Raw genomic sequence first — 7817 nt, 5'->3', positions numbered from 1 at the left:
CCCCCTCTACCAAGCTAGATAGAGCTTCATTTGCTTCGGTCCAGATATTAGAACAGACAGGTTGCAGAAGGAACTTGTTTTCTCTGTGAAATATTTTCTGTATCCAGTGTGCCTATGGCTGGTGCCCAGCTCTATCCACCTCCATCCAGCTCTCATTATTGCAGTCTGCAGTGGTAAGAGGCAAGACGCGCCATAACCAATGTTGGCTGTACACAGTGGGTGGGCCATCCTATCGCCCCTTACTACATAACATCGGTCCACATTTCCTGTTCATTTCCCGGCGATTCTACATGTTGAATCTCCACCATTCATCGCCACCCAGCAGGTGATGTAACACATCGCAGACATCTGCTCTTTTTAGCCGTTCATCTTTGTGTGGTGTGTCTGAGCTATTACTGTAGTGGTAAAATTGCTGTGGATCAGTCCTATCTGGCGGCACACAGCACACCCAGTAGACCAGCATTAGGGCATCAGGGTAGTGCTCATCAGGGCAAGGTTCACACACCCACTAGACTAGCATTAGGGCATCAGGGTAGTGCTCATCAGGGCAAGGTTCACACACCCACTAGACTAGCATTAGGGCATCAGGGTAGGGCTCATCAGGGCAAGGTTCACACACCCACTAGACTAGCATTAGGGCATCAGGGTAGTGCTCATCAGGGCAAGGTTCACACACCCACTAGACTAGCATCAGGGCATCAGGGTAGGGCTCATCAGGGCAGGGCTCATCAGGGCAAGGTTCAAACACCCACTAGACCAGCATCAGGGCATCAGGGTAGGGCTCATCAGGGCAGGGCTCATCAGGGCAAGGTTCACACACCCACTAGACCAGCATCAGGGCAGGCCTCGCCTACTCACATGCTGCACCTATTGCTCTAACTACCACTCAGTTATAAACCAGTCTCTCTGTCTCTCTCTCACCCACTGCCCACATGATGTTGGAGCTGCACATGTTTAGAATGTGGGATCTGTAGGAATGATGTACATTCTGTCCTACAGATCCTTCGCTTTACCCCCACCTCCCCCTCTATGTTCATTTCCACAAGATGAGCACTGCTCATGCTTGGGGTGTAGGGGGGTCATGTCTGCAGGAATGTGGCAGGGCCAGCCAGCTCGGTGCAGAGAAGAACGTTACAGCACAGTGAATCAAATCAAAGTTTATTTGTCACGTGCGCCGAATACAACATGTGTAGAAATAATTACTTACAGGCAATAGTGCAAAAAATGTTTTAGGTGAACAATAGGTAAGTAAAGAAATAAAACAACAGTAAAAAGACAGTGAAAAACAGTAGTGCGGCTATAAAAGTAATGAGACTGCATACAGACACCGGTTAGTCAGGCTGATTGAGGTAGTATGTAGATATGGTTAAAGTGACTGCATATATGATGAACAGAGAGTAGCAGTAGCATAAAGAGGGATTGGCATGTGGCGGGACGCAATGCAGATAACCTGGTTAGCCAATGTGAGGGAGCACTGGTTGGTCGGGCCAATTGAGGTAGTATGTACATATGTACATGAATGTATAGTTAAAGTGACTGTGCATATATGATAAACAGAGAGTAGCAGCAGCGTAAAAGAGGGGTTGGGGAGGCACACAATGCAAATAGTCCGGGAAGCCATTTGATTACCTGTTCAGGAGTCTTATGGCTTGGGGGTAAAAACTGTTGAGAAACCTTTTTGTCCTAGACTTGGCACTCCGGTACCACTTGCCATGCAGTAGTAGAGAGAACAGTCTATGACTGGGGTGGCTGGGGTCTTGAACAATTTTTAGGGCCTTCCTCTGACACCGCCTGGTGTAGAGGTCCTGGATGGCAGGCAGCATAGCCCCAGTGATTTACTGGGCCGTACGCACTACCCTCTGTAGTGCCTTACGGTCGGAGGCTGAGCAATTGCCATACCAGGCAGTGATGCAACCAGTCAGGATGCGTTCGATGTTGCAGCTGTAGAACCTTTGGAGGAGCTCCGGACCCATGCCAAATCTTTTTAGTTTCCTGAGGGGGAATAGGCTTTGTCGTGCCCTCTTCACGGCTGTCTTGGTGTGTTTGGTCCATTCTAGTTGGTTGGTGATGTGGACACCAAGGAACTTGAAGCTCTCAACCTGCTCCACTACAGCCCCATCGATGAGAATGGGGGTGTACTCGGTCCTCCTTTTCCTGGAGTCCACAATCATCTCCTTAGTCTTGGTTACGTTGAGGGATAGGTTGTTATTCTGGCACCACCCGGCCAGGTCTCTGACCTCCTCCCTATAGGCTGTCTCGTCGTTGTCGGTGATCGGCCCTACCACTGTTGTGTCATCTGCAAATTTAATGATGGTGTTGGAGTCGTGCCTGGCCATGCAGTCATGGGTGAACCGGGAGTACAGGAGGGGACTGAGCAAGCACCCCTGGGGGGCTCCAGTGTTGAGAATCAGCGTGGCAGATGTGTTGCTACCTACCCTCACCACCTGGGGGTGGCCAGTCAGGAAGTCCAGGATCCAGTTGCAGAGGGTGGTGTTTAGTCCCAGGATCCTTAAGTTAGTGATGAGCTTTGAGGACACTATGGTGTTGAATGCTGAGCTGTTGTCAAGGAATAGCATTCTCACATAAGTGTTCCTTTTGTCCAGGTGGGAAAGGGCAGTGTGGAGTGCAATAGAGACTGCATCATCTGTGGATCTGTTTGGGCGGTATGCAAATTGGAGTGGGTCTAGTGTTTCTGGGATAACGGTGTTGATGTGAGCCATTACCAGCCTTTCAAGATGTCTGGCAGTCTCAGTGCTGTCACTCTCAACCCTGTTGGATCCCTTCCAGGTCAAGGAGCTCTCAGAGCGCCAAGAGCCTGTTGGACCAAACATCATGATTAATGGATCAAACAAGAGTAGGGATTAATACTCTGCTCAGAGGCACAGAGTCTAGCAACACTGTTCTGCTGTACTTCAGCATCTTCTCTTGCCAGTGTGTTTTACCACACTCTCTATGACAGCAAACAGCAAAGTTGTACTTTAACACTGTGATGATTACATTGAGTGATGGCTCTTTAGATAGCAACATGGAGCTTTTTACTTCAGGGTGGAAATTCTCAGTGTGTTGACTTGAGTTAGAAAGAATTCAGCATGGTGAACCAGTTAGACCCTGTCTGCCAGTCTGAAACTTTTTGTGTCCTTCCCACAGAATATTTGTGTCCTTGCTTTCAACTGTCCCTCATTGCAACTTTTTGAGTAAAGTGACAGCTGGAGTTTGAATGTGCCTAACCAAAATTATGCATGGTAATAGACTGCTTCTGTATAACAAGCAAGAATTCATTCACAGACCTGATTAACAAAGACATATATTTTATTTAAAAAAATGGACAGTATGATGACAGATAAATCGTTATTAGCCAAGCAAAGGTTGTCAGTTTGCCTGTTAATTAGAGGATGACATTCCTCTGAATGACATTGCACTTTCCCCACTCACTCTGAAATGCCAGGCAGGAATCAAGATGTCAACTCAACGGCTTTAATACAAACCCATACAATCATGTCCTGCAGAACGGAATGCATCAGGGGTTTGAAAAGATGTAGATTTAAGATGTCCTCTGCAATGGTAGAAGCATGAAACGGTTGACAATAAATAGAGAAAGAGGTCAAAAATGCAACACAAATGAATCCACGTTTTTAGAAAGCGACCCATTTTGTTGAAAGCATTGCCCATTCAGATCACATTCAAATCCTGCCTTAATGAGCCAAGATCGATTGAAAATAAATCAGGTAATATCTCTCCTTTGCCTATTTCAAGATGTTATACAATGTAAATACAGACCAGAGAGTATTGATATGAGTTTGTTTTGAGAACTTTCTGTCCATAGATGATATATAGAAATCTTTTACTTTCTATTTGTCACTGAAAGAAGAACTGTAAAATTATAGCTCTGAATTGTAAAGGTGAATCGGGTTCAAGGGGTCAGGATGTTCTGTGTGCATGAACCATAACATGTTTAAGAGAGGAGGAAGCCATCAGAAACACAGAACAACTTGTGCTCAACTATATTTCCCCCTGGGAGGAGTTCTCTAACATGTTGGTGTGTGGGGCAGCCATACATCAGATACACATCACTTTAGCAGACTTTGTGACGGCTTCTATAAGTAGTGGGTGGAGGAGTCAGGCGTAGAGAGCAGGGTAGTTCAAAAGATGTGGATCTTTATTTTCCAAAAAAACAGAGAGAAGGTCACGCCACACACACAAGGGCGTGTAAAGACCCAGTCCAAACAAATAGGACGAAACTGATCAGAAAAATGAATACCACACACCATACACAGAAAAACAAGCCCGCACAAAAGCCGGCGGGCCTACTGAGTTTAAATAGCCCACAATCAAAACCTAAACACGAAACAGGTGCAACTAATCAGACACAACTAAATGAAATAGAAAAGGGGATCGGTGGCAGCTAGTAGGCCGGTGACAACGGCCGCCGAGCGCCGCCCGAACAGGAAGAGGCACCATCTTCGGCGGTATTCATGACAGATGTACACATACTGTAGGCTACTGTAACAATTTGCTGAAGGAATGCTGCAGCCTGGTGACCACTTAATTACTTTACATGTACAAACCTTACCAAAGAGAAGGAATCTCAACTCACAGTTGATATGACCTCAGGCTGCTCCACTTGGCAACCTCTTTGGTCGATTTAATTAATGACGCTAAAGGTCTTTGGAGATTTTCTAAGGGCACCTGAAAGCGACTTAACATCTGACTCCTAGACCTACAGTCATTAGTGGTAGTTTTCCATTTAGAAATATTTGCGTTCCCTTTATATGCATGTGCAGAGATACTGTTGGTGTGTAAGTAGGGGAAATAATGTCTGAGCAGATGGAGAGCCTCAGCGGCATCACGACGTGTACATTATGTATGTGTTTGTGTATCGAGGACGCCTCTCTACCGTTGCTGTCAAATCCAAGGCAACATATCTGCCCGTCCGTCTCCAGTCAGCTGCATTAGAGAACTACAGGTCTCTATTCTGAGATAATCATCGTACTAATCTAATAAAGACAATAGACAGACATTCTTCTGGTTGCACTGCTGTAACAGTGACTGACTGCAGGGACACCAGCGGTACAAGAGGACCAGAGGAGTCGGATCACACAGAGGTGTTATAAATAGCCGTCGTTCCAAGCATCCTGGTCACATAGGACCAGGTTAATTACAGTTGACACTGACACGGTATAGAGGTGATGTTCCCTGAGCCTCTGAGCAGGTTGGTCTCAAGTTTGACTGTGTACAGTAGGCTACCCACTGGTAAGCAATTATTTTCTAATTTACTTTCCTGCTATAGCTGTTTTTCTGCTAAAAAGAAAGAAAATGTGTTTTGAAATGTTTAAACGGCCCGTGAGCCAATGATAGAAGAACAAAAATTGCAGTGCATGTTCTGGAATTGAATTGTGTTGGTTTCCTGGAAACAATAAGTTGCAGTATTGTGAATATGTAAATAACATTCTCTACAGTGTTTTACTGAAATAATTAGCATTTTTTAATCATGGAGTTTATTTAATATGGAGTGGTTTTGTTTTTCCATTGCATGTACAGTATACGGTGCATCTTTTTGCTATTATGAGAGGAGAGATTCTGGAAACCAAATTCTATTATATATTGCACACTTTGTTTAATCATTGCAAATTCAAGTTTGTTCAAATGGAAACACATCTCATCCTTTATGTACTACTTTCTGATAAAAGTTAATTAATAACTTCCACATGCATAATCATAACAACAAGATCACAGAAATAGAGTGCAACAGTTGACTTTAAATAACATTGGTATTTAAGTTAAATTGAGATGAATTCAAGATGTGTTTATGAAATTTATGTTTTCTGTGTTGTATCTCAGAGAAAGACATCATGTCTGAGGTGGAAAAGATACCAGAGGCGGTGGGGATGGCCCCACTGGTGATAGGGGGGGGGGGCTGTGATGCCAACCTGATGAAAAATGTGTGGGAGATGCGAGCCAGAGACTACAACTCTGAAATCACAAGTGAGCAGGAGAGACTCGAGCAGAGTGCTCTGGCGACGTAAGAACATCTAACTCACACACCCACACACACACACACACACACATACATACACACACACACCCACACACACACAAGTGCACAAGTGCTGGTGCACACACAATTTTATTTAGCACTTTATTTACTTTTATATTCATAATCTCAACAAGAAAACTATCCTAATAATGGTTTTGGAGCACTAAAGCACCGAATAGGAATTTGTATCTCCACATGTAAAATACCATGCATACTGTACCACAGGGGGAGAACATACAGTGTCTTTGGAAAGTATTCAGACCCCTTGACTTTTTCCACATTTTGTTTCCCCTCACCAATCTACATACAAAGAAAAAACGGGTTTTAGAAATATTTGCAAATTTATTACAAAAACAAATATCACATTTACATAAGTATTCAGACCCTTTACTCAGTACTTTGTTGAAGCACCTTTGGCAGTGATTACAGCATTGAGTCTTCTTGGGTATGACGCTAGAAGCTTGGCACACCTGTATTTGGGGAGTTTCTCCCATTCTTCTCTACAGATTCTCTCAAGCTCTGTCAGGTTGGATGGGGAGCGTTACTGCACAGCTATTTTCAGGTCTCTCCAGAGATGTTCAATCGGGTTTAAGTCTGGGCTCTGGCTGGACCACTCAAGGACATTGAGACTTGTCTCAAAGCCACTGCTGCGTTGTATTGGCTGTGTGCTTAGGGTCGTTGTCCCGTTGGAAGGAGAATCTTTGCCCCAGTCTGAGATCCTGAGCGCTCTAGAGCAGGTTTTCATCAAGGATTCCTCTGTACTTTGCTCTATTCATCTTTGCCTTGATCCTGGTAAGTCTCCCAGTCCCTGGCACAGCATGATCCTTCTACCATCATGCGTCACCGTATGGTGCCAGGTTTCCTCCAGATGTGACGCTTGGCATTCAGGCCTAAGAGTTCAGTCTTGGTTTCATCAGGCCAGAGAACCTTTTTTCTCATTATCTGAGAATCTAGGTGCTTTTTGGCAAACTCCAAGCGGGCTGTCATGTGCCTTTTACTGAGGAGTCTGGCCACTCTTACCATTGAGGCCTGATTGGTGGAGTGCTGCAGAGATCGTTGTCCTTCTGGAAGTTTCTCCCATCTCCACAGAGGAACTCTGGAGCTCTGTCAGAGTGGCCATCGGGTTCTTGGTCACCTCCTTGGTCTCCCCCGATTGCTCAGTTTGGCCGGGTACCGATCTCTAGGAAGAGTCTTGGTGGTTCCAAACTTCTTCCATTTAAGAATGATGGAGGCCACTGTTTTCTTGGGGACCTTCAATGCGGCAGATGAAAAATACCCTTCTCCAGGTCTGTGCCTCGACACAATCCAGTCTCTATCCTCTACGGATAATTCCTTTGACCTCATGGCTTGGATTTTGCTCTGACATGCACTGTCAACTGTGGGACCTTATATAGACAGGTGTGTGCCTTTGCAAATCATGTCTAATCAATTGCATTTACCACAGGTGGACTCCAATCAAGTTGTAGAAACATCTCAAGGATGAACAATTGGAAACAGGATGTATCTGAGCTCAATTTCAAGTCTCATAGAAAAGGTCTGAATACATTTGCTCAAACTTATAAAAAACTGTTTTTGCTTTGTCATTGAGGTATTGTGTGTAGATTGCAAAGGATAATAAAAAAACATTTTTTATAATAAGGCTGTAACGTAAGAAAATGTGGAAAAAGTCAAGGGGTCTAAATACTTTTTGAAGGCACTGTATATCTCAGCTGTGGACAACAATCTCAAATTACATCATTGTCCAGTTTACATTTCTTCAAAGAAATTGCTCCTTCTTTCTTCT

The sequence above is a fragment of the Oncorhynchus gorbuscha genome, linkage group LG16 (assembly GCF_021184085.1).
Source record: "Oncorhynchus gorbuscha isolate QuinsamMale2020 ecotype Even-year linkage group LG16, OgorEven_v1.0, whole genome shotgun sequence".
In the NCBI taxonomy this organism is placed as follows: Eukaryota; Metazoa; Chordata; class Actinopteri; order Salmoniformes; family Salmonidae; genus Oncorhynchus; species Oncorhynchus gorbuscha.
Note: the sequence above shows the minus strand (reverse complement) of the source record.